At 46.5% G+C, this 27,654-nt stretch overlaps 1 protein-coding gene and 1 pseudogene across 10 annotated transcripts in view; both read right to left on the bottom strand.

The window, feature by feature from the left end:
- Nucleotides 1-27,654, bottom strand: part of CHRM3 (cholinergic receptor muscarinic 3) — a 3,010,830-nt gene that overhangs the window by 368,226 nt on the left and 2,614,950 nt on the right. The window lies entirely within an intron of this gene.
- LOC138295841 (phosphatidylinositol 3,4,5-trisphosphate 3-phosphatase and dual-specificity protein phosphatase PTEN pseudogene) lies at nt 24,599-26,451 on the bottom strand (annotated as a pseudogene).

Below are 27,654 nucleotides of genomic sequence, written 5' to 3'. Positions count from 1 at the left end.
CATAGGATAATATGGGGGCTACCTTTAAATATGATTAAAATGTAGATTCCCCTAGAGAGTAGATGGACATGTGGAGTTTTGGATCCCTGAACTCACAATTTAAAAATACATCTTTTAGTAAAGTTGATTTTAAGATTGTGAGTTTGGAAATGCCACTTTTAGAAAGTGAGCATTTTCTTGCTTAAACCATTCTGTGACTCCTTGTTTGTGGATTCCCTGTCTGGGTCAGTTTGACAGTTGGGTTGTTTTTCACCTCACACCAGACAGTGACACAAAGGGAGCTGGGGTGTGATCTGCATTCCTGATTAGCCATCTCTGCTAGGAGGGAGGGGTGGAGTGGTCACTCTCATCTGAAAGGACTGTGCCTGCCTCTGACAATGCTGTATCCAGCCCCCTGGTGTGTGTCTGAGGCCTTGCCTGGGCAAGGCAGGATGTCACAAGAAGGTGTGAGTCCCCTTTGAAGAAAGGTGACTTCAAAGACTAAAATGGGTATAAGAAGGGCACCCAAACTTACAAACTTTAGAAACACTTCTGGAATCAAGGGGAACCTCTGCCTGGAGAAGAGCTGATCGCTGAGGAACAAGTGCTGCCCTGCCTGTGACTGTGCTTTGTGGAGCTTTCCTGCAGTGCTGCTTCTGCCAGAGTAAGAGGGCAAAGACTGGACTTTGTGTGCCTTCCATCTTGCAGAAGAAATCTCCAAGGGCTTGATGTAGAGCTTGCCTCCTGTTATTGAAGTCTCAGGGATAGCAAAGACTTCTTCCTGCCAGCACCTGGAGTCTCTGGAGAGACCCCTACTCTGCTCTGTGGTGCCCTTCCAGTTCCTGGGACCCTGAAAGGAGAGGCTGGCAGCCTAAGGACAAAAATACACGCACCGAGCACCGTGCGGAGAAAAGATCGACGCGAAACCGATCGCGGCTGAGAAAACGACGCGACGCCGGTTCCGCAGCTGAGAAACGACGCCGCAGGAAACGCGACCGAAAAACCGACGCCCGGAGCAGGAGAAACGACGCGCAGCATCGCTGACGGAGGCTGAGAGATCGCACCCTGCGCCGCGGGACTTTCGGATCGTCGTGTGGCTGGCTTTTTCAACGCGCACCGCCGTGCCGAGTTGTTTTCGACGCACACAGCCGTGCAGGGTTACTTTCGACGCACACCGCCCGTGCGGGGTTATTTTTGACGCAAACCAGGTACATTTTCACGCTAGCAGCGCTAGTGTGTTGTTACAACTACCTAAAGACTCTCTTTATTTTAAACCTTTAAAAAAATCATAACTTGACTTGTGTATGTTGGATTTTTGTCGTTTTGGTCTTGTTTTGTCTAGATAAATATTTCCTATTTTTCTAAACTGGTGTTGTGTCATTTTGTAGTGTTTTCATTAAGTTACTGTGTGTGTTGGTACAAATACTTTACGCCCAGCACTCTGAGGTTAAGCCTACTGCTCTGCCAAGCTACCAAGGGGGTAAGCAGGGGTTAGCTGAGGGTGATTCTCTTTTATCCTAACTAGAGTGAGGGTCCTTGCTTGAACAGGGGGTAACCTGACTGTCAACCAAAGACCCCATTTCTAACATTGGTGACCAGCGGTCGGGATTTGGACTTGTATTTGTACTTGACATACAGTAATTAAGTGTACACTACTGTTTTGATCTCAGACCACTACGTGACCACATACTACTAGTCTTGTGATTTTTGTTTTTTACTTGGACTGTTTTTCTCTGCATTCAGTTTCTTTTTTTTTCGCTGATCCCGGGATTGACTTTGCTGAAACTTCATTTGAGAACTTGCTTTTCTGTTTTTGGAACTGTGCATATTTTTTTTAACCTCTCATCATGTCTCAGTCTGGAGATGCCCTAGCTGAAGCTGCTTTTGACTTGGAGAAATTGGAGAGCTACAAGGTGGCTCAGTTGAAGCAGTTTTGTAGTAATGTTGGCTGTCCCATTAAGAGCTCATCCAAGAAGGATGAGCTGCAAAAGGCGCTGAGGGCCTGGGTGACAGCCAAAGCAGCTGAGGGTCACACAGATGAGGAGCCAGAGGGGGAAGAGGAGTTGCAAGTCACTCACACTGATGTAGTGGGTGGGCCTGCTATGTCTCAGGGGAGAATCTCTAGGGCAAGTAGCAGTGTATCCTCCAAGGGTCTGACACCTGAAGAGTTACAGGACAGACAGGCAGAAAGGGAGTACCAATTGGAGCAGAGAAGGCTAGCCCTTGAGGAGAAGAAGATAACAATGGCTCATGAGCTTAGCTTGAAAGAGATAGATCATAGAAGCCAGTCCAGTAGGGATGGTGGCAGCAATTCTACAGTGCAGCCTGAGAGAAGGGTACACATCCCAAAAGACCTTGTGAGGGATTATAAGAGGGAGGATGATATCTACTTGTGGTTCAAGGGTTATGAGTCAGCTCTCCACATGAACCTGGTCCCTGAAGCTCATTGGGGGGCAGCCCTGTGGAAGCATTTTGAGGCAGAGGGGAGGGACACACTGACGGCCTTAGGGGATGCTCAGAGTCTCACCTACCCTGCCATGAAGGAGGCCTTACTTACCAGGTATGGTCTCACCCCTGAGCAGTACAAAGAGAAGTTTAGATCCTACAAGAGAAAGGAATCCCAAACATGGTTGGAATGTGTTGATTCTTGTTGCAGGTCACTGGATGGTTGGGTGAAGGGCAGTAAGGTAAACACGTATGAGGGGCTTTACAATTTAATTGCTTGGGAGCACTTGTACAGTTTATGTTTTCCAGAGCTGCGCCAGCACCTCATTGACAGCAAGCTGACTGACCCCAGGAAGCTTGCACAGGAAGCGGACCGCTGGGAGAGCACCAGGGTCCAAAAGAGGTATGGGGGAGACCACGCCAAGGGTGGGCAGGGTCCCTCTCAGAAGAAAGGGGGGGGTAAGGGCAAACAGGATGAGTTCTCTAAAGGGCCCCAAACTGATTCCCAGGGTAAGGATTCCCAACCCCCCAGTGAAAAGAAGACATGGTTCTCCAAAGGGAAACCAATGGCAGGTGGTCCCCTACGTAAGTGCTATTCATGTGACCAGGTGGGTCATGTGAGGGGGGACCCCAAATGCCCCAAAAGTACACCGGCACCCACTGGTGCGCCGTCCCAGGGTTTGGCCAGTGTAGCGCTTGGGGAGGAGTTGGTTTCAGGTGGGTGGGAACCAGCAGAAATGACCCTTGTCTCACTAGGGGACAGTGAGATGGTCCAGAGAAACCTAGTGCCTGATAACACTAAGAAGTACAGGCAATGGGTGACCATCAATGGACAGAGGGTGGAGGCTCTGAGAGACACAGGAGCCAGTGTGACTACAGTGAGGAGTCACCTGGTGTCTGAAGAGCAGATCGATCCCCGGGTACTTCACCAAGTAGTTGCAGTAGACAACTCTGAGCGCCTCTGCAGAGTGGCGCAGGTTCCCTTTGAATGGGGGGGGGTCTCAGGTTCCTGGAAAGTAGCTGTGAGTCCAACCATGCCTGTTGATTGTTTGCTAGGCAACGACCTGGAAGATTCCCCTTGGAAGGAGGTGGAACACAGGTCTCACTTGGAGATGTTGGGTCTGCCTGGGTGGGTATGCGTATCCACCCGGTCTATGGCAGCCAATCAGGGTAGTCAAGAGCCCCTGGAGCCTGAAACAGTGGCCCAGGGGACCGCCAAGAAGAGGAAAGGCAGGAGGCGCGGGAAACCCGCCCCAGAAGTTCCCACGGTCCGGGAGGAGGCAGAGCCTGAGGGTGATGCCCCGGAACCTACAGGGGAACAGGTGGCTGAACTGGGGGAGGTCCCTGAGCTGTCGCAGTGGCAGCAGGAAGGGGGACCCACCAGGGAAGTATTCTGCACAGCGCAGAAGGAATGCCCTACTCTTGAGGGACTGCGGCAGCAGGCTGCAGCCCAGGCGGCTGGCGGGGCGCCAGGTACTCACCTGATTTATTGGGAGGATGGCCTCCTGTATAGTGAGCCTAAGGTTCCTGAGCCGGGGTCAGCTCGTATGCTGGTGGTACCCCAGGGCTTCAGGACCTTCCTACTGGGTTTGGCTCATGATGTGCCTTTGGCAGGACATCTAGGGCAGGACAAGACCTATAAGAGGCTTGTCTCCCACTTTTACTGGCCCTTGATGAACAAGCAGTCAGCTGCTTATTGTAGATCTTGTCAGACTTGTCAGGCAAGTGGCAAGAGTGGGGGGAAATGCAAAGCTCCCCTCCAACCTTTACCGGTAGTCAGTACTCCCTTTGAAAGGGTAGGAATTGACATTGTGGGGCCTCTGGATCCCAAGACAGCCATGGGCAACAGGTTCATCCTGGTCTTGGTGGACCATGCCACACGGTACCCAGAAGCTATTCCTCTAAGGACGGTCACCGCCCCCGTGGTGGGACGTGCCTTGATGGGGGTTTTTACCCGCATGGGGTTCCCCAAGGAGGTAGTATCTGATAGGGGTACAAACTTCATATCCACTTATATGAAGTCTCTGTGGAAGGTGTGTGGGGTAACCTACAAGTTCACCACCCCTTACCACCCCCAAAGTAATGGTCTGGTTGAGAGATTCAACCGCACCTTGAAAGGCATGATTCAGGGCCTGTCAGAGCCCTTGAGGCGTAAGTGGGACGTCCTCTTGCCATGCCTTCTGTTCGCTTACAGGGAGGTGCCTCAAAAGGGACTTGGCTTTAGCCCCTTTGAGCTCATCTATGGCCACCCTGTGAGGGGACCGCTCAGTCTGGTGAAGGAGGCTTTGGAGAAAGCTCCTAGTAAACCACCCCAGGATGTATTTAGCTACATGCTGGCACTAAGAAACCAGACTGCCCGCTTCAGGCGTCTCGCTCAGGAGAACCTGGAAGCAAGCCAGGAGGACATGAAACGGTGGTACGACCAGAATGCCACTCTGGTTGAGTTTCAGCCTGGACAAAAAGTGTGGGTCATGGCACCAGTAGAGCCTAGGGCTCTCCAAGATAAGTGGACTGGGCCTTTTGAGGTGGTGGAAAGAAAGAGCGAGGTCACCTATCTGGTAGACTTGCAATCCCCCAGGAACCCCTTGAGGGTCCTACATGTCAACCGCCTCAAACCACACTTTGAGCGAACTGAGCTATCCATGATCCTAGCGACAGATGACGGGGTGGAGGAAGAGAGTGAGCCTCTTCCTGACCTCCTGTCTGCAGGAGAGAAAGATGGGTCTGTGGAGGGAGTGATCCTCTCCCCCTCCCTGACTGAGGAACAGCAGAGGGACTGTCGCCACGTGCTGGGACAGTTCGCCTCACTGTTTTCCCTGATCCCAGGAGTCACACACCTGTGCACACATGATGTGGACACTGGGGACAGTACACCTGTTAAACATAAGGTTTACAGGGTGACTGACAGGGTGAGGGCTTGCATTAAGGAGGAAGTCTCCAAAATGTTAGCCCTAAGGGTTATTGAGCACTCCAGCAGTCCTTGGGCCAGCCCAGTGGTCTTGGTCCCAAAGGCTACTGCTCCTGGTGCCACTCCAGAACTTAGGTTCTGTGTGGACTACCGGGGTCTCAATGCGGTCAGCAAGACTGACGCACACCCCATCCCCCGAGCTGATGAGCTCATTGATCGGTTAGGAGCTGCCCAGTACCTCAGTACGTTTGATTTAACATCTGGGTACTGGCAGATTGCCTTAACTGAAGGGGCAAAGGAGAGGTCAGCATTCTCTACCCCCGATGGGCACTTCCACTTCAATGTGATGCCCTTTGGGATGAAGAATGCCCCTGCCACCTTTCAGAGGTTGGTCAACCAGGTGTTGGCAGGACTGGATGAGTTCAGTGCCGCCTACCTGGATGACATTGCTGTGTTTAGTTCCACATGGGAGGAACACCTGCAACACCTCTGGAGAGTGTTAGAGGCCCTGCAGAAGGCAGGCCTCACTATTAAGGCGAGCAAGTGCCAAATAGGGCAGGGTTCTGTTGTGTACTTAGGACACCAGGTGGGGAGTGGCCAGGTGGCACCCCTACAGCCTAAGATTGACACGATTCTGGCTTGGGAGCCTCCCAAGACCCAGACTGAAGTGAGAGCCTTTTTAGGTCTCACAGGATACTATCGGAGGTTCGTTAAGGGATATGGTACCATTGTTACCCCCTTAACTGAGTTGACTTCTAAGAAGCAACCCAAGAAAGTGATCTGGACAGAGGCTTGCCAGAACGCTTTTGATGCCCTGAAGGCTGCCATGTGCACAGCACCGGTGCTGAAGGCACCTGACTACTCCACGGAGTTTGTTGTACAGACAGACGCCTCAGAGCATGGTATTGGAGCAGTACTCTCACAGCTGAATGAAGAGGGCCTAGATCAACCCGTAGCCTTCATTAGCAGAAGGTTACTACCCAGGGAACGTAGGTGGAGTGCCATAGAACGTGAAGCGTTTGCTGTGGTCTGGGCACTGAAGAAGCTAAGACCCTACTTGTTTGGGACTCACTTCCGAGTTCAGACCGACCACAGACCCCTCAGATGGTTAATGCAGATGAGGGGTGAGAACCCAAAACTGTTGAGGTGGTCCATTTCCCTACAGGGGATGGACTTTACGGTGGAACATCGACCCGGTACAGAGCACGCCAATGCTGATGGTCTGTCCAGGTTCTTCCGCCTTAGTGATGAGAACTCCCATGAGGTTGGGTAGTTGCTCCCCACTTTTAGCTGGGGGGGACACGTGTTAGACTTTTCATCCTTGGCGTGGTCTCCCTTAACTTTTTGCCTCTGTTCCCCAGGTTGTTGATGTGTGCTGGACTCTGATTTTGCTGTTTTTGTTACTCTGGGCACTTTACCACTGCTAACCAGTGCTAAAGTGCAAGTGCTCCTGTTTAAATTATATGTAAGTGGTTCATCCATGATTGGCATATTTGAATTACTAGTAAGTCCCTAGTAATGTGCACTAGAGGTGCCAGGGCCTGTAAATCAAATACTACTAGTGGGCCTGCAGCACTGGTTGTGCCACCCACATAAGTAGTTCTGTAATCATGTCTCAGACCTGCCACTGCAGTGTCTGTATGTGTATTTTTACACTGTAAATTCGACTTGGCAAGTGTACCCACTTGCCAGGCCTAAACCTTCCCTTTTCTTACATGTAAGGCACCCCTAAGGTAGGCCCTAGGTAGCCCCAAGGGCAGGGTGCAGTGTATGGATAAGGTAGGACATATAGTAATGTGGTTTATATGTCCTGACAGTGAAATACTGCCAATTTCGTTTTCACTGTTGCAAGGTCTGTCTCTCTCTCATAGGATAATATGGGGGCTACCTTTAAATATGATTAAAGTGTAGATTCCCCTAGAGAGTAGATGGACATGTGGAGTTTGGGATCCCTGAACTCACAATTTAAAAATACATCTTTTAGTAAAGTTGATTTTAAGATTGTGAGTTTGGAAATGCCACTTTTAGAAAGTGAGCATTTTCTTGCTTAAACCATTCTGTGACTCTGCCTTGTTTGTGGATTCCCTGTCTGGGTCAGTTTGACAGTTGGGTTGTTTTTCACCTCACACCAGACAGTGACACAAAGGGAGCTGGGGTGTGATCTGCATTCCTGATTAGCCATCTCTGCTAGGAGGGAGGGGTGGAGTGGTCACTCTCATCTGAAAGGACTGTGCCTGCCTCTGACAATGCTGTCTCCAGCCCCCTGGTGTGTGTCTGAGGCCTTGCCTGGGCAAGGCAGGATGTCACAAGAAGGTGTGAGTCCCCTTTGAAGAAAGGTGACTTCAAAGACTAAAATGGGTATAAGAAGGGCACCCAAACTTACAAACTTTAGAAACACTTCTGGAATCAAGGGGAACCTCTGCCTGGAGAAGAGCTGATCGCTGAGGAACAAGTGCTGCCCTGCCTGTGACTGTGCTTTGTGGAGCTTTCCTGCAGTGCTGCTTCTGCCAGAGTAAGAGGGCAAAGACTGGACTTTGTGTGCCTTCCATCTTGCAGAAGAAATCTCCAAGGGCTTGATGTAGAGCTTGCCTCCTGTTATTGAAGTCTCAGGGATAGCAAAGACTTCTTCCTGCCAGCACCTGGAGTCTCTGGAGAGACCCCTACTCTGCTCTGTGGTGCCCTTCCAGTTCCTGGGACCCTGAAAGGAGAGGCTGGCAGCCTAAGGACAAAAATACACGCACCGAGCACCGTGCGGAGAAAAGATCGACGCGAAACCGATCGCGGCTGAGAAAACGACGCGACGCCGGTTCCGCAGCTGAGAAACGACGCCGCAGGAAACGCGACCGAAAAACCGACGCCCGGAGCAGGAGAAACGACGCGCAGCATCGCTGACGGAGGCTGAGAGATCGCACCCTGCGCCGCGGGACTTTCGGATCGTCGTGTGGCTGGCTTTTTCAACGCGCACCGCCGTGCCGAGTTGTTTTCGACGCACACAGCCGTGCAGGGTTACTTTCGACGCACACCGCCCGTGCGGGGTTATTTTTGACGCAAACCAGGTACATTTTCACGCTAGCAGCGCTAGTGTGTTGTTACAACTACCTAAAGACTCTCTTTATTTTAAACCTTTAAAAAAATCATAACTTGACTTGTGTATGTTGGATTTTTGTCGTTTTGGTCTTGTTTTGTCTAGATAAATATTTCCTATTTTTCTAAACTGGTGTTGTGTCATTTTGTAGTGTTTTCATTAAGTTACTGTGTGTGTTGGTACAAATACTTTACGCCCAGCACTCTGAGGTTAAGCCTACTGCTCTGCCAAGCTACCAAGGGGGTAAGCAGGGGTTAGCTGAGGGTGATTCTCTTTTATCCTAACTAGAGTGAGGGTCCTTGCTTGAACAGGGGGTAACCTGACTGTCAACCAAAGACCCCATTTCTAACAGTTATCAATAACCATTGCACTGTTAATTGATGGACATTTCACATGGGTAAACCCATCTGGTCATATACATACCACTCTTCTGAGGCACAGAGAATTATAATTATAACTGTAAAAACAGAATGTCCCTAATCTAATTAGGAGTATATTCTTATTAAGCTAAAATGTTCAATAATGAATCCAGACAGGCATGAAATACATTTATAAAATGTTGGTGTCCTTTGACCAAGAAGCATCTTCTTTCCCAGCTTAACTGTTTTTCCAGCTGCAGGACAGAGAGATTTCTCTTGATTAAGTGACAAGTCTTGGCGAGGTGTGCACACCCTTACAGTGACTTGGTTGGTCAGAAGTAGGAGCAACTCTTTCTTGTAGCCACACTGTTGTCGTACAGAGTAATCCTTGCAAGGGCAACTGATGCCTTCAAGAATGGTCACTTAAATGGAGGTAAAAGCCCTACAGTGGAAAAAGCTCCACAGCAAGCATAATGATCAGGAAGAAGTAGCAAATAATCAGGGTTTATAATTCCTTGTGGGGATTGGGCTGTGAACCAGGACATGGAGTAGGAGCATGTGAGCTGGGAACTACAATTGAAAGTGAAGAACTGGAAATAATACATTTCCTAAAGATTCTGTAGTGTCCGCAACACTATGAATGACAGTTCTATGCTCCTTTTATAGGAAACAAACAGGTAATGAAGGCAAATGAATTAGGAAGTGGTCGGAATGAATGGAGTCAATAATAAATAGGTTAGTATTAATAATCTTCAATGGTTGGAAGCCAACTTACATTAGGAAATAGGCACCATTTCACATCATGTGAGCCAGAAAAACTAATTCCAACATGGAGACGAGTCAAAAGAAAAAATTAACCACTGCATACAAAATAGGAAATTCGACAAAAGAGACTGATGTATCAAAGGGTTTTTCCCATTCTGTGTCTACGGGAAAATGTGCAAGTACACATTGGCCAAAATTAGGTAAGTTAAAGTAAAGGAAAATGAGCTCTGTGCTTTCTAGAGGGCATTGAGGAAGCTCTTAACTGAAAACAAGTAAATGTCTTCTTCTTTAGACACACACACACAACTTTAATGGTGTGTTATTCTGCCCAGGAATAACCTCTAGCAATTATTTCCACTGTGCAGCTAAATGGCATGGAGTGAGAGACAGATTAAGCAACCTCTCACTCCAGGGGGGTGCTGAGTGCCCATCACCCAAAAGGAATTGAACTAGCGAGTGAGGCGATGAACTCAAGTACTATCTCCAGTGTGATATCACAGTTTTTATCCCTGACACAGTACCAGGCAAATCAACATGAACTGTACACAAACATATCTTAACAATGACAAATTCCCCACTGACTATATGTGTGGCAAATTCATAGGTAGATGACCAAGTAATGTACTTAACTTATCACAAGAAGAATGTTGTGTTTACCCTTTCTCAAGAAACTTATGAAAGGAGCAATTATAGCAAGTAAATCAGTTTGGAACCTACTAGTGACAATGCATGATGACATGATGCTCACCTCACATTTGTAAAAGCTACTGTGAATACCACCTTCTTTGCAACTCAATTAGAATTGAGATAAATACATCCCATTCCAAACAATCATAGGAACATTGTTAAATAAATCACAATGCTTTTATCTGGTCATTTACAGAGATGGCTGAGGCATCCTAGAATGGCAACAATACCAAAATGGTTTTGGAATTGAGTTGATAGGCTACACCTTTTGCTGCTATTAAACTTCAACTGCCTACCAGCAGAGGTCAGGGCTGATTTATAACTCTATAAACAGTCCATATGAGTCTTCTTGAGCACCCCCCCCCAATTTATGACTGCAAACATTTCGAAATATACTGCCATAAGATATACTTTTACAACTGGACCCGGACTGAATAGTTGGGTTCCATCTGTGGTAGTATACTGTACTGGTCCCACCCGAAGGAGGTGTGTATTTGCTCAGTCTCTGCCCTTGTGATGATGCATGGCCCATCTGTAAGGTACTATGCTGTAAATGAATGGTGGTAATTAAAGTGTAGCTTTTGTACTTACTATATTACACTTAACAACTTTGTGTATGGGCGATCCCCACTGCTCAGCCTACTTTACCTGTATCTTGCTACAGTACGATACTATGCTGTACTGATTTGATCATTTTTTCTAATTTTGTTTGAAAAAAAAAAAAAAAAAGATCTACTTTCAAATTTCACTCCGTGGTATTACCTGCATTTATATCATTATGTTGCATATAAAATACAATAGGGTACTGTGGGTTCGGTATGTAAGATTTGTTTGGCATCAGTTTTTGAGAGGTGTGTACAAGCAACGTAGCACAGGAATAGAATGTTGCTTTCATACCTGCTTTTAAAATGTTTACTCATTTTATTGGTGGTCAACCAATAGTCATTAAGAAAGTGCAGATTGTATTGATAATACCCTCAAGGAGGCACATGTAGTGATAGCTGGGTGATTTAAATCAGTGCCCGCTCGCATATCGTAGTGTATTTTGTGCACCACTCCTCCTCACAGAAGCGAGTCAGAAAGACACGTAAACAGATGCAGGCAGCAAAACACAGTAAAATGATTAAAAAGGAAATCCAGTTCAAATGAAACTGTCCCCCACAGCTACGTCATTTAAAGACTAAATATTTTTACATTTAATTTCAAAGTGAAGTGGCAAATGTGGTCTTTTTTTGTTTTCATTATTTATTGAACTTTGAAAAGGATGGAACAATATTATAGGGATGAAAGTGATACGTAGGTATTTAAAAGCATACATACTAAGGTCCAGATTTAATGTGACAGGCTTGATTTAGAGTTTGGTAGTAGGGGTCACTCCATCACAAATGTGATGGATATCGCGTTCGCCATATTACAATTCTATTGGACTTTTGCCCTTTTGCAGGGCCATCCCCAATATTTTTGCCTCCTGCCTCCTATTTTGTTTTACCTGTTGCTGTTGGCTTTTGAACTCTGATCACTTTACCACTGCTGACCAGTGCTAAGGTGCATATGCTCTCTGTGTAAATTGTATTGTTGATTGGTTTATCCATTATTGGCATATTTGATTTACTAGTAAGTCCCTAGTACAGTGCACTAGAGGTGCCTGTAAATCAAATGCTACTAGTGGGCCTGCAGCACTAGTTGTGCCACCCACATCAGTAGCCCCGTAATCATGTCCCAGACCTGCCACTGCAGTGTCTGTGTGTGCGGTTTTAAACTGTAAATTCAACTTGGCAAGTGTACCCACTTGCCAGGCCTAAACCTTCCCTTTTCTTACATGTAAAGCACCCTTGAGGTAGGCCCTAGGTAGCCCCAAGGGCAGGGTGCAGTGGTTAAGGTAGGACATATAGTAATGTGTTTTATATTTCCTGACAGTAAATATTGGTAAATTCGGTTTTCACTGTTGCAAGGCCTAACCGTCTCACAGGTAAATATGTGGGCTACCTTTGAATATGATTAAAGTGTAGATTCCCTTTGGGAGCGGATAGACACATGGAGTTTGGGGTCTCTGAGCTCACAATTTAAAAATACATCTTTTAGTAAAGTTGATTTTAAGATTGTGTGTTTGAAAATGTTACTTTTAGAAAGAGAGCGTTTTCTTGCTTAAACCATTTCTGTGACTCTGCCTGTTTGTGGATTACCTGTCTGGTTCAGTTTGACAGTGGGCTGGTTGCACCTCTCACTAGACAGCGACACAAAGGGAGCTGGGGTGTAGTCTGCAGACACACCTGATGAGCCATCTGTGCTAGGAGGGAGGGGAGGAGTGGTCACTCACACCTGAAAGGGCTGTGCCTGCCCTCACAAAATGCAGTCTCCAACCCCCTGGTGTGTGCCTGGGGCCTGAATTAGACAAGGCAGGATTTCACAATCAAGAGAGACTTTCCTCTGAAGTAAGCCTACTTCAAATGGCAAAATGGGTATAAAAAGGGCACCCAAAACCACAGACTAGAACACTTCTGGAAACCAAGCGGAACCTCTGCCCGGAGAAGAACTGAGGAAGAAGAGCTGCACTGCCTGTGACTGTGCTTTGTGGAGCTATCCTGCAGTTGCTGCTTCTGCCAGAGTAAGAGGGCAAAGACTGGATTTTGTGTGCCTTTCATCTTGTGAAGATCTCCAAGGGCTTGATTTAGAGCTTGCCTCCTGCTATTTGAGGTCTCAGGGACAGCAAAGACTTCTCTCTGCCAGCACCTGGAGTCTCTGGAGGGGCTCCTACTCTGCCAAGTGGTGCCCATCCAGTTCCTGGGCCCCTGAAAGGAGAAGCTGGCAGCCTAAGAGGGAGAAATCCATGCACAGAATGCCGTGCGGGGAGAAGATCGACACTACTCCGATCTGCGGCTGGAAAATCGACACGCTGCCGGCTTCGCGGCTGAAAATCGACGCTCACTTGCAACGCGACCGGAAGATCGACACACGGAACTGGGGAAACAACACGCAGCATCGCTGATGAAGGCTGGTGAGATCGCAACCTGCGCTGCATAGTTTTCGGATCATCGCGCGTCTGGATTTCCGAAGCAAACACCGCTGGGTGTGTAAAAACAACGCAAGGCCTGCCTGGACCGAGAGTGCTGACCCGATCGTCGCATCGCTCTCATGCAGGGAGAAGAAACAACGCATCCCGACATGACAAAAGGAGAAACGATGCAAGGTCTCGCTTGTGAGTAAAATCGACGCATCGCAAGCCCTTTTTGATGCACACTCGCCCATGCGGGGTTATTTTTGATGCACCCAGGTACATTTTCACGCTAACAGCATTAGCGTTGTCTTTAAAACTACATGAAGACTCTTTTTGCTTTTTAATTGATAACTTGACTTGTGTATTGTGGATTTTTTGTTGTTTTGGTCTTGTTTTGTTTAGATAAATATTTACTATTTTTCTAAACCTGTGTTGTGTCAAGTTTTAGTGTTTTCATTAAGTTACTCTGTGTGTTGATACCAATACTTTACACCTAGCACTCTGAAGTTAAGCCTCCTGCTCGTGCCAAGCTACCAAGGGGGTGAGCAGTGGTTAGCTGAGGGTGAGTCTCTTTTACCCTGACTAGAGTGAGGGTCCTTGCTTGGGCAGGGGGTAACCTGACTGCCAACCAAAGACCCCATTTGTGACAAATTTGATTATAGCCTATGTAACTTGTGATACGGCGCGGGCAGGATAACCCACCTGTTTGTGAGAGAGTAACTCCTCAGCCAAACTCTAAATCAGGCCCTATCTTATGCAACGCAATCCAGCATGGCAACTTGCTGCACTGTGTTGTGTAGCAGGAAGCGAGTAGGCATGCATCATATCTATCAAGATGTGGTGCATTCCTGTCCTCTCCTTGTGCTGGTGCACACTGTGCACCCCAGCACCAACGCAGGCTCTCTTGCGCTATGGTACAAGATGCCTGTGTTACAGGCAGGATTATTTTTGTGGAGGAAGGGATACCTTCCTGTATGAAAAAAACAATCCATAGAGCAGGGGTGTGGAATTTAATAAAATATCTACTTTTCCATAGGTCAGGGTCCTTTTTAAATCTACTTGTCCTATAAAACAAATCAACTTGCCCCTTTGGTGCCATGTAGTGCAGCGAGAAATTATGGCAGCAATCTCATTATGTAAGAGCTCTAATAATATGTTCTCTGATTATTCCAGGGCTACTACTAAATTAGGGCTTGAATGCTTGCATTTTCAATCCCTACTATTTAGATTTCCTTATTTTGCCACCTTCCTGCGATCTACATACTGGGGCTGGAGGAACAGTAAACAATAGTTCAACGGCTGCAATGCCTTTGAATCTGCAAACCTACTAACTTGCATGTTTTAAGGATTTTCATTTTCTCTTCTCTATTCTTTTCTCATAATGAGAAAGGTTGGAAATTTACTCTTGACAAGAAGTAGAAGTTCTTCCACGGTTAGGAAAAAAGTGGTTGCAGAGAAAGTGAACTTGTAAATGCTCAATAGATTTTCACACGAGCAAATCTACACATGCATATTTGCTTGTGCTAAAATACAGTTCACCTATAATTTCTCAGAGTATGATTTCTTGGTCTGCTTCTGCAAGTTCTTGTGAATTCATGAAAGCCACTAATACAAAAGCATATACCATGGGGGCACTTTTGTGACTTTCTTTAAGAATTGGGTCCCTAATTAGGTACGGTGTTAACAAAGACATTTTGTTTTTTATTAAACTTCTATTTCTCTCTCTATCTATCGGCTGGCTTTACTGTGAGTGATCACATTCTGCTCTTCCACAAGGAGCATATTGGTACACAAAGCAATGCCAGGAACTACTGTGGCAATCATTGGTGTAATGAAACTGGAGGGGTCCCCCCTGCAAAGAACACAGAGGCCCCCCTCCAGACTCACTCATGACAGGTGGTGTGCTGAGGGTGCCCCTTGAGGGGGACTGTGGGGCCCTTATTGCTTCACGGGTGGCAATGTATGATTTTTTAGACCAAAACATTTTTTGTCTTTTTGCCAGTGTTTCTTACAATGGTGAGGGCCTGGCAGCTCCCACAACAATAAAGTGTTACAGAAGCCATGTCAAAATAATACAGTTATTGACGAATCCAAAAGACTCACAAAAAGTTTTCGAATTTGTTGGCTTTGCCAGTACTTGTTTATACTCATACTTCCCATAATCTTGTTGAAAATGGTGACACTGATTTTCCATTAGCAATATTTTTGGGAAATACTAGCATGCACCTACATTTCACTATATGACGCTTCAAAGTAATAGCACCTAAAATTTCATAGTAGCGAGAAGTTTTTTTCCTACTTGCATTTTTTTCTGAAATTTTATTTTGAAAGCAAAGCATCATCACTCTTGCTTACAAGCTTCGGCAAACATTTGCATCTAATCAGAGAGCATTCTGGTGCATTATACTTCATATTGTTAAACTTTTCAAACGTGTGTAGACTTTTTATTTTTACCGGAACCACTTTCAGTAGTGCAGTGTGACCTTAAAACGTATATTTACAGCGCTCACCCTAATAATGAAGGCTTTTCATTAATGAACCATAAATACAAGTTTGAACAGCAGTAACATAGGAACACACACATTACCTCAACTGCAGACAGTTCCCTCCTGTGTCAACTGGCAGCCAAAGGGTTTGTGGTGCAGGGGGTTGGCCTTTGTGTGGCATGGTAAATCTCATTCTAGGTTTTGCTTTGCCCACTGTCGCCTTGCATGGCATAAGAGTGACCCCAAACCTTGATAAATCTGGCCTGAGGTGTTGAGGATTTCAATCTAATTTCATGTTCAATGTGTCCAGGGCCATTTCTAGTGTTGTACCCATATTCACCTAGCTGATGCAATACTGCATAACTGCCATCCCACTAAAGTTACAGGGCCAGACAGATTTAATATTTGTTTCACACAATGGAACAAAGCAAGATATACTGCTGTGCTGTGCTGCGTGGAAGGGTATAAATGTGCCATATGTACCAAGATATGGCAACATTTCGGTCCCCTGTCTGACCTGGAGCACATTCCACAGCTTAGAGTCAATGCAGGCATCCTTGCGCCATGGAGCAAGGGTACCTGCCTTTACAGGTAGGGTTATTTTGTGCAGGAAGGGACACTTTCCTCCACAAAAAAAATCCTTAGAGGCATTTTCCTCTACTTAGAAAGAGGAAACAACAAGGAGAAATAAATATATTTCTCCTTGTTGGAAATGGGGTCTTTGATTGGCAGTCAGGTTATCCCTGTCCAAACAAGGACCGTCACTCTAGTCAAGGTAAAAGAGAATCACCATCAGCTAAACTCCGCTCACCCCCTTGGTAGCTTGGCACGAGCAGCAGGCTTAACTTCAGAGTTCTGGTGTAAAGTATTTGCACCAACACACACAGTAACTTAATGAAAACACTACAACATGACACAACACAGGTTTAGAAAAATAGTAAATATTTATCTAAACAAAACAAGACCGAAATGACAAAAATCCACAATACACAAGTCAACTTATCAATTAAAAAGCAAAAAGAGAGTTCATGTAGATTTAAACACAACGCTAATGCTGTTAGCATGAAAATGTACTGGGTGCATCAAAAATAACCCCGCATGGGCGAGTGTGCGTCAAAAAGGGCTTGCGATGCATTGAGATCACTCATGAGCGAGACCTTGCATCGATTCTCCTTCAGTCGAGTTGACGTGCGTCGTTTCTTCTCTCCGCAGGAGAGCGATGCATCGATTCGAACTGCACTCTCGGGTCCGGGCAGGCCTTGTGTCGTTTTTGTATGTCCAGCGATGTTTGCATGGGAAATCCTGCTGCATGATGATCCGAAAACCACTCAGCGCAGGTTGCGATCTCACCAGCCTCTGTCAGCAATGTTGCACGTCGTTTCTCCAGCCACGTGCGTTGATCTTTCGGTCACGTTACAGGCGAGCGTCGATTTTCAGCCACGGAGCCGGTGCTGCATCGATATTTCAGCCGCAGATTGGAGTAACGTTGATATTTCCCTGCACGGCGGTTGGTGCGTGGATTTCTCACTCTTGTTCTGCCAGCTTCTCCTTTCAGGTTCCAGGAACTGGATGGGCACCACTTGGCAGAGTAGGAGTCTGAACAGAGGCTCCAGGTGCTGGCAGAGAGAAGTCTTTGCTTTCCCTGAGTTTTCAAACAACAGGAGGTAAGGTCTAATTCAAGCCCTTGGAGAGTTCTTCACAAGAAGGAAGGCACACAAGGTCCAGTCTTTGTCCTCTAGCACAGACAGAAGCAGCAATTGCAGGATAGCTCCACAAAGCACAGTCACAGGCAGGGCAGCCATTCTTCCTCAGCTCTTCAGCTCTTCTCCAGGCAGAGGTTCCTCTTGGTTTCCAGAAGTGTTCTAAAGTCTGTGGTTTTGGGTGCCCTTCTTATACCCATTTTGCCCGTTGAAGTAGGCTTACTTCAAAGAAACGTCTCTCTTGTTTGTGAAATCCTGCCTTGCCCAGGTCAGGCCCCAGACACACACCAGGGGGTTGGAGACTGCATTGTGTGAAGGCAGGCACAGCCCTTTCAGGTGTAAGTGACCACTCCTCCCATCCCTCCTAGCACAGATGGCTCATCAGGAAATGCAGACTACACCCCAGCTCCCTTTGTGTCACTGTCTAGTGTGAGGTGCAACCAGCCCAGCTGTCAAACTGACCCAGACAGGGAATGCACAAACAGGCAGAGTCACAGAAATGGGTTAAGCAAGAAAATGCCCACTTTCTAAAAGTGGCATTTTCAAACACACAATCTTAAAATCAACTTTACTAAAAGATGTATTTTTAAATTGTGAGCTCAGAGACCCCAAACTCCACATGTCAATCTGCTCCCAAAGGGAATCTATACTTTGATCCTATTTAAAGGTAGCCCCCATGTTAACCTATGAGAGGGACAGGCCTTGCAACAGTGAAAAATGAATTTAGCAGTATTTCACTGTCAGAACATATAAAACACATTACTATATGTCCTACCTTAACAATACAATGCACCCTGCCCTTGGGGCTACCTAGGGCCTACCTTAGGGGTGTCTTACGGAAAGGGAAGGTTTAGGCCTGGCAAGTGGGTACACTTGCCAAGTTGAATTTACAGTTCAAAATGGCACACACAGACACTGCAGTGGCAGGTCCGCGACATGATTACAGAGCTACCTAGGTGGGTGTCACAACCAGTGATGCAGGCCCACTAGTAGTATTTGGTTTACAGGCTCTGGGCACCTCTAGTACACTTCACTAGGGACTTACTAGTAAATCAAATATGCCAATCATGGATAAACCAATTACATACACATTTTGTATGGGAGCACTTGCACTTTATCACTGGTTAGCAGTGGTAAAGTGCCCAGAGTAACAAAAACAGCAAAAACAGAGTCCATCACACATCAACAACCTCGGAAACAGAGGCAAAAAGTTAAGGGTGACCACGCCAAGGATGAAATGTCTAACACGTGTTCCCCCCAGCTGAAAGTGGGGAGCAACTACCCAACCTCTTGGGAGTTTTCATCACTAAGGTGGAAGAATCTGGACAGACCATCAGCATTGGCATGTTCTGTACCAGGGCGGTGTTCCACTGTAAAATCCATCCCCTCTAGGGAAATGGACCACCTCAACAGTTTTGGATTCTCACCCCTCATCTGCATTATCCATCTGAGTGGCCTGTGGTTGGTCTGAACCCGGAAGTGTGTCCTAAACAAGTAGGGTCTTAGCTTCTTCAGCGCCCAGACCACAGCAAATGCTTCATGTTTCATGGCACTCCACCTACGTTCCCTGGGAAGTAACCTCCTGCTAATGAAGGCCACGGGTTGGTCTAGGCCCTCTTCTTTAAGCTGTGAGAGTACTGCTCTAATACCACGCTCTGAGTCGTCTGTTTGCACAACAAACTCATTGGAGTTGTCAGGTGCCTTCAGCACAGGTGAGGTGCACATGGCAGCCTTCAGGGCATCAAAGCGGTCTGGCAAGCCTCTGTCCAGATCACCTTTTTGGGTTGCTTCTTAGAAGTCAACTCAGTCAAGGGGCTAACATACCCCTTGACAAACCTCCTGTAGTAGCCAGTGTTATTTAAAAAGGCTCTCACCTCAGTCTGGGTTTTGGGAGGCTCCCAAGTCAGAATGGTGTCAATGTTTGGCTGTAGGGGTGCCACCTGGCAACTCCCCACCTGGTGTCCCAAGTACACCACTGAACCCTGCCCTATTTGGCACTTGCTTGCCTTAATAGTGAGGCCTGCCTTCTGCAGGGCCTCTAACACTTTCCAGAGGTTTTCAGATGCCCTTCCCATGTGGAACTTAACACAGCAATGTCATCCAGGTAGACAGCACCGAACTCATCCAGCCCAGCCAATACCCGGTTAACCAACCTCTGAAAGGTGGCAGGGGCATTCTTCATCCCAAATGGCATCAGTTTAAATTGAAAGTGTCCACATGGGGTAAAAAATGCTGATCTCTCCTTTCCCCTTCAGTTAAGGCAATCTGCCAGTACCCAGACGTTAAGTCAAACATAGTGAGGTATTTGGCAGCTCACGGTCTATGAGCTCATCAGCTCGGGGGATGGGGTGTGCGTCAGTCTTGCTGACCGCTTTGAGTCCTGGTAGTCCACACAGAACCTAAGTTCTGGAGTGGCACCAGGGACAGCAGCCTTTGGGATCAATACCACTGGGCTGGCCCAAGAACTACTGGAATGCTCAATAATCCCTAGGGTTAACATTTTGGATACCTCATCCTTAATGCTGGCCCTGACCCTGTTAGTCACCCTGCAATCCTTTTGTTTAATGGGTGTACTGGCCCCACAATGTCAATACCAACCCTTTCAAGGGGGGTAGTAACTACAGGAAGAGGTTGGAGGGGCACCTTACATTTCTCCCCACTCTTGCCACTTGCCTGACAAGTTGGGCAAGACTTACAGTGTGCAGCAGAGTGCTTGTGCATCTGGGGCCTATAGAAGTGGGAGACAAGCCGCTTATAGATCTTGTCTTGACCCAGATGTCCTGCCAAAGGCACATCATGAGCCAACCCCAGTAGGAAGGCCCTGAAGCACTGGTGTACCACCAGCATACGAGCTGACCCAGGCTCAGGAACCTTAGGCTCACTATACCGGAGGCGTCTTCCCAATAGATCAGGTGAGTACCGGGCTCCTCACCAGCCACCTGGGATGCAGCCTGCTGCCGCAGCCCCTCGAGTGTAGGGCATGTTTTCTGTGCCTCACAGAATGCCTCTCTGGTGGCCCCCCCCTTCCTGCTGCCAATGTGACAGCCCAGGGACCTCCCCCAGTTCAGCCACCTGTTCCCCTGTAGGCTCTGGGGCATCACCCTCAGGCTTTGCCTCCTCCCGGACCGTGGAAACTTCTGCGGCCGGTTTCCTGTGCCCCCTGCCCTTCCTCTTTTTGGCGGTCCCCTGGGCCACTGTTTCAGGCTCCAGGGGCTCTTGACCCCCTGACGGGCTGCCATTGACCTGCTAGATACGCCTACCCACCCAGGCAGACTCGACATCTCCAAGTGTGACCTGTGTTCCACCTCCTTCCAAGGGGAATCCTCCAGGTGATTGCCAAGCAAACAATCTACAGGCATGGTTGGACTCACAGCTACTTTCAAGGAACCTGAGACCCCCCCAATTCAAAGGGAACCTGCGCTACTCTGCATAGGCACTCTGAGTTGTCCACTGCAACTACTTTGTGAAGTACCTGGGGATCAGTCTGCTCTTCAAACACCAGGTGACACCTCACTGTAGTCACAGTGGCTAATGTGTCTCTCAGAGCCTCCATCCTCTGTTCATTGATGGTCACCCACTGCCTGTACTTTTTAGTGTTCTCAGGCACGAGGGTTCTCTGGACCATCTCACTGTCCCCTAGTGAGACAAGGGTCATCTCAGCTGGCTCCCACTCACGTGAAACCAACTCATCCCCAAACGCTACACTAGCCAAATCCTGGGACTGCGCACCAGTGGGCGCCGGTGTACTCTTGCGGCATTTGGGGTCCCCCCTCACATGACCCACTTGGTCGCATGCATAACATTAACGTGGGGGTCCCCCTGCCACTGGCTTCCCTTTGGAGACCCATGGCTTCTTCTCACCAGAGGGCTGGAATCCTTACCCTGGGAATCAGATTGGGGTCCTTTAGAGAACTCCCCCTGTTTACCCTTACCTCCCCTTTCTTCTGAGAGGGACCCTGCCCACCCTTGCCGTGGTCTCCCCCAAACCTCTTTTGGACCCTGGTGCTCTCGCAGCAGTCCACTTCCTAGGATCAGTCAGCTTGCTGTCAATCAGGTGCTGGCGGAGCTCTGGAAAACATAAACTGTACAAGTGCTCCCAAGCAATCAGATTGTAAACCCCTCATACGTTGTTACCTTACTGCCCATCACCCAACCATCCAGTGACCTGCAGAATGAATCAAGACATTCTAACCATGTCTGGGATTCCTTCCTCTAATAGGACCTGAACTTTTCCTTGTACTGTTCAGGGGTGAGACCATATCTTGTGAGTAGGCCATCCTTCATGATAGAGTAGGTGAGTCGCTGGGAATTCCCTAAGGATGTCAGAGTATCCCTCCCCTTTACCTCAAAGTGCTTCCACAGACCCGCCCCCCAATGAGCTTCAGGGCCCAGATTCATATGGAGAGCAGACTCATACCCTTTTGAACAACAAGTATATGTCATCCTCCCTCTTGTAATCCTTCACAAGATCTTCAGAAATGTGCACCATCCTCTCAGGCTGCACTGTGATGTGGCTGCCACCATCCCTACTAGACTTGCTCCTCTGATCCAGCTCCCTTAAGCTGAGCTCATTAGCCAACAATAACTTTTTCTCCTCGATGTCCATCCTCATTTTCTCCAACTCCCTCTGGTGCTCCCTCTCTGCCTGTCTGTCCTGCAATTCTTCAGGAGTCAGACCCTTAGATGAGACACTGAAACCTTCCCTGGAGACCCTCCCCTGATATAACATGCCCACCCACAATACCATTGTGGTTGGAATGCTCTTCCTCCTCATCATCCTCCTCATCCTCTGTGTGCCCTTCAGTGTTCTTGGCTGTCACCCAGGCCCTCAGCGCCTTTTGCAGCTCCTCCTTCCTGGTGAAGCCCTTAAGGGGACAGGCAAGATCTTTACAGAACTGCTTCAACTGAGCCACTGTATAGCTCTCTAGATTCCCTAGGTCAAAAGCAGATCCAACTGATGTATCTCTAGATTAGGACATGATGAAAAGTCAACAAAAGTGCAAAGTTCCAAAAGGCAAAAAACAAGTTGCCAATGAAGTACAGAAGTCAATCAAAGATTACCACAAAAATGGAAGTAGGGAAAAATCCAAACAAAAGAGAAAAAGCAAAAATCTCAAGACAAGTGGTATGTGGTCACGTAGTGGTCTGCACTGAAAACAATAGTGTACACTTAATCACTGTATGTCAAGTACAAATACAAGTCCAATCCCAACCGCTGATCACCAATGTTAGAAATGGGGGTGTTTGGTTGGCAATCAGTTTAACCCCTGTTCAAGCAAGGACCCTCACTCTAGTCAGGGTAAAAGAGAATCACCCTCAGCTAACCCCTGCTCACCCCCTTGGAAGCTTGGCACGAGCAGCAGGCTTAACTTCAGAGTTCTAGGTGTAAAGTATTGGCATCAACACACACAGTAACTTAATGAAAACACTAAAACTTGACACAACAAAGTTTTAGAAAAATAGAAAATATTTATCTAAACAAAACAAGACCAAAACAACAAAAATCCTCAATACACAAGTCAAGTTATCAATTAAAAAGTAAAAGAGTCTTCATGTAGTTTTAAACACAACGCTAACGCTGTTAGCGTGAAAATGTACCAGTCTTATCCTCTAGCACAGGCAGAAGCAGCAACTGCAGGATAGCTCCACAAAGCACAGTCACAGGCGGGGCAGCCCTTCTTCCTCAGCTCTTCAGCTCTTCTCCAGGCAGGGGTTCCTCTTGGTTTCCAGAAGTGTACTAAAGTCTGTGGTTTTGGGTGCCCTTCTTATTCCCATTTTGCCCTTTGAAGTAGGCTTACTTAAAAGAAAAGTCTCTCTTGTTTGTGAAATCCTGCCTTGCCCAGGCCAGGCCCCAGACACACACCAGGGGGTTGGAGACTGCATTGTTTGAGGGCAGGCACAGCCCTTTCAGGTGTGAGTGAGCACTTCTCCCATCCCTCCTAGCACAGATGGCTCATCATGAAATGCAGACTACACCCAGCTCCCTTTGTGTCACTGTCAAGTGAGAGGTGCAGCCAGCCCAACTGTAAAACTGACCCAGACAGGGAATCCACAAACAGGCAGAGTCACAGAAATGGTTTAAGCAAGAAAATGCCCACTTTCTAAAAGTGGCATTTTCATACACACAATCTTAAAATCAACTTTACTATTCTTTTAATAGCAAACATAAGATAAAGAATAATTGGGGCAAAATCTATTTCAACGTATACAAATCTTTATATATGTGCAGTGTTGAGAATTTATTACAACACTGGCTTTATTTATACCATGTATAATGTAAAAAAATTACATTGCAGGTACTAAACATTCTTCAAGTAAAATTCCCTAACAGTTAACGACATTAAAAAAAAAGTGTGCAAAACTGCAAAACTCATTGTAATAGAATGTGTAAGGTCAAAAGGGTGGAACTGCTGACAGCCTTTTGATTGAATAAATGCATCACTAATCTTAAGAATCCCAAAACTTACTGTTAGAATCTCGAATTGAAAATTTCCTGTGCACCGTATAAATTGTCTTTATATTAAATGAGGAAGAAAGCTTGCAGGCAGCACATGAAGCATTCAGAGCAGGCAAACGAATGGAAAGGATAAAATAATTGTAAAGTATTGAATTATGTATATGCAACAACAGCATCCGAATTTCAGCACTGGCCTGGACTACACAGGAGATTAAGCAGTCAATACAACTGAGAAAATTATCAGTTCATTTGTCACTGTAAATATTGTTTCTTCTTCATAACAATTGTTTCACTCATTTTTGGACCGACAGCCTCCACATTTGTATGGTTAAGTCATTGTCTATTATTCATGACCCCTGTAATTGATTTTTAATCCCTTCGTTCGCAGGTCTTACAATGATGTGGAAAGTTCTTTCCTGTACCCCTTTACAGAATCGCTCCTTCTAGCTGCCTTTTCTAGCACCATTATGCTTAAAAAAATAAAATGCACAAACAACAAGCAGCGACAGTGGCCGATTCTTCAAATGTCCAGGATTAACAACTGTGCATGCTAAAGAAAGGTGCACGAAAGTAGCTGGAGACGGTACTTTATCCAGAGTAACTCTTCCTGTGAGGAGTTCTTTCCATTCACTGTCTGAAATACATGCAGTAGAACTTAAGAAACACCTTTGCAAACTTCTCAGCCAACTGCAGACGTATCCGTTGCCACGTAAGTGTGAAGGGGCAGGACATGAACCTGTACAAGCGCCAAGGCAACTTCAGTTGGTGACAGAACAAAAGGAACATTTCCTACGTCTACACATCTTATCGGTCTCCACTTTTATAAAACTGGAATAAAATGGGAAAGTGCCATTTTTGTTATTTCCTAATTGAGATTTAAATGTCCTCTTGAAACCAAAAGGTTTAAGGTATGCACATAACAGCTAGGCAACCTTTTTGTTAAACTGGACAACAGTGCCAAAACCCACTGGGTGTATGGGCAAAACAAGATTGGTCAGGAAAAAAAATTGTTCCTATAACTGGTAATCTGACACGATGTCGCACTTCCATTTAAAAAAGGTTCTTGTTTTTTTTCAGTTTATTCAAGTTTATCGTTCCTTTGTGTTTTTTTTTCCCCCAGATAAAAAAAAACAGTACTCAGACTTTTGTTATCTGCGTATGCCGATCTTCATCAAAAGGTTCATTTTCTGGATCAGTCAGTGGTGTCTGAGTACCTATAATGATCTGGTTCATTGTCACTAACATCAGGCGTTACTGAAGTTGAACTGCTGGCCTCCGAATTTGACGGTTCTTCTACTGTTTTGGTGAAATACAACTTTACCTTGAAGTTTGGAGAGAACAGTCTGTTGGCCTTGTCTTTATTTGCCTTGTCCAGATCATATTTTGATAACGTATGGATAAGATAGTCCTTGTCGTTATCTGAATGATCTGCGCTGCATATGCTATCAAATTCCTGATCTTTATGTACAGTTCCATTTTCTACTCTTCCTGAGCTTTCATCGGGTCCTGGTACAAAGAAAGTGTTTATCCAAAAGTGAAACATTTTTTCCTTTTTCATTATCGTTCTTTGCTTGTGGAAGAACTCCACTTTGATATCACCGCATACTGGCAAAGGCTGAGGAAACTCAAAGTGCATGTAGCGGTCTTCGCGTCTTGTTGGCCCAACAGGTGAAGTGTAAATCTTTACTTTTAGCTGGTAGACTACAAACTGGGGATTACTTGTTCCGCCACTGAACATTGGAATTGTTTCAAACACAATCTTGTGAAAAAGTAGTGCCACTGGTCTGTAATCCAGATTTTTCTGTAATAGATAGCTATAGTAAAAAACGTAACGCCTTTGACTAGGGATGGTCACCCCCTTTTTATCTCTGGTCCGCACTTCTCCATAGAAATCTAGTGCATCCTGTGGTTGTAAAAATTTCTTTCGATGTAGCAAATATGCACATATCATAACACCTGTTCTTCCCTTTCCAGCTTTACAGTGAATTGCCGCAACATGATTGTCATTTTCACTTAACCACTGGTCAAGGTCTTCGCAAAAAGGTTTGATAAGCTCTAGCTGTGGTGGGTTGTGGTCTTCAAAAGGATACTGTGCAACTCTACAATTAAATTTGGTGGTATCATAATGTCTTTCAGCGCACAAATTGTAGATCTTGTAGTAGTTTTTATGTTTTTGATCCAAAAACCTTACAACATCATCAATGTTGTTTCTGTAAACACCTTCAAGACGGTCTGCTGGAAATCCCATGGCAATAATGTTTGGATAAATATAGGTCAGGTCCAGGTCGAATCCGTCCTCCTGGTACCGCCGCTTGTTGCGGCTGACTATCTCCTTGAGTTTGGCGGTCATGTCGGGGAAGGCTGGGAGAGAGAAGGCCGGGAGGGATAGGGGTAGGGGGTGGTGCTGATGCCGCTTCTGCAGGGTGGCAGCGGGAGGGGAGCGGGGGCGGCCTCCTCCGCTCTGGGGGTGCAACCCTGGCCTCCCGCGCCGGGACCGCACCGCTCGCCCGGCCGCCCGCTCCACGCTCCCGGGCTGCGGCTCCGAGGGGTGACCCAGAGCCTCTCCCGGGCGCGCTCGATCCGTGGCACCAACTTTACTAAAAGATGTATTTTTAAATTGTGATCTCAGAAACCCCAAACTCCACATGTCTATCCGCCCCTAAAAGGAATCTACACTTTAATCATATTTAAAGGTATCTCCTATGCACCCTGCCCTTGGGGCTACCCAGGGCCTACCTTAGGGGGTGTCTTACATGTAAGGAAAGAGAAGGTTTAGGCCTAGCAAGTGGGTTGACTTGCCAAGTCGAATTTACAGTTTAACACTGCACACACAGACACTGCAGTGACAGGTCTGAGACATGATTATAGAGCTACTTAGGTGGGTGGCACAACCAGTGCTGCAGGCCCACTAGTAGTATTTGGTTTACAGGCCCTGGGCACCTCTAGTGCACTTTACTAGGGATTTAATAGTAAATCAAATATGCCAATCATGGATAAACCAATTACATAGACATTATGCGTAGGAGCACTTGCAGTTTATCACTGGTTAGCAGTGGGAAAGTGCCCAGAGTAACAAAAACAGCAAAAACAGAATCCAGCACACATCGACAACCCTGGAAACAGAGGCAAAAAGTTAAGGGAGACCAAGCCAATGATGAAACGTCTAACACTCCTCATTGCACCTCTGGTGGGAAAGCATACATTTATGATGCATTCCCAAGTCTACAAGTCTACAAGTGTTGGTAAATCTGAGAATGCTTCAAAATACATAGGGGAATGAATGAAAAAACCCACTCTCTACTAATGTAACTCTCCTACCACGCCTGCCTTGCTTGATTCTGTATTTACCAAGTCATGCAGGGCAACACAAGGTGGCCTTGTGTGGCTTGGTAAATCTCTTTCTAGGTTTTGCACCACCCTGCATCCCCTTGCGTGGCAAAAGGGTGATGCAAAATCTTTATAAAATCTGGGCCACAGTCTAGTAAATGTATCATGAGGTGCATAAATGATCTACTTTTATCCAAACTAGACTTTGGAACAATAAACGGGAGAGAAAATGAAAAGAATCCAACAGTATCCTGATACAGGGGAAAGCAAATTAAAAAGGCAAACAATGAAAGCATAAGATATTAATTTGTCAATCATACATGCATATGTCTGATTTGACTGCCAATTTGTTGATGCAGGGGATGTGCACCTGATTTAAACCAGAGGAAGAGAATTTCACTGCAGAACGCGATGTCCATAATGCAAGGTGATCCCTTAGTTTATTTGTTTACCGGTAAAAA

The sequence above is a fragment of the Pleurodeles waltl genome, chromosome 5, assembly GCF_031143425.1.
Source record: "Pleurodeles waltl isolate 20211129_DDA chromosome 5, aPleWal1.hap1.20221129, whole genome shotgun sequence".
In the NCBI taxonomy this organism is placed as follows: Eukaryota; Metazoa; Chordata; class Amphibia; order Caudata; family Salamandridae; genus Pleurodeles; species Pleurodeles waltl.
The sequence above is the reverse complement of the archived record's forward strand: the minus strand, read 5'-3'. Positions and strand labels throughout refer to the sequence as shown.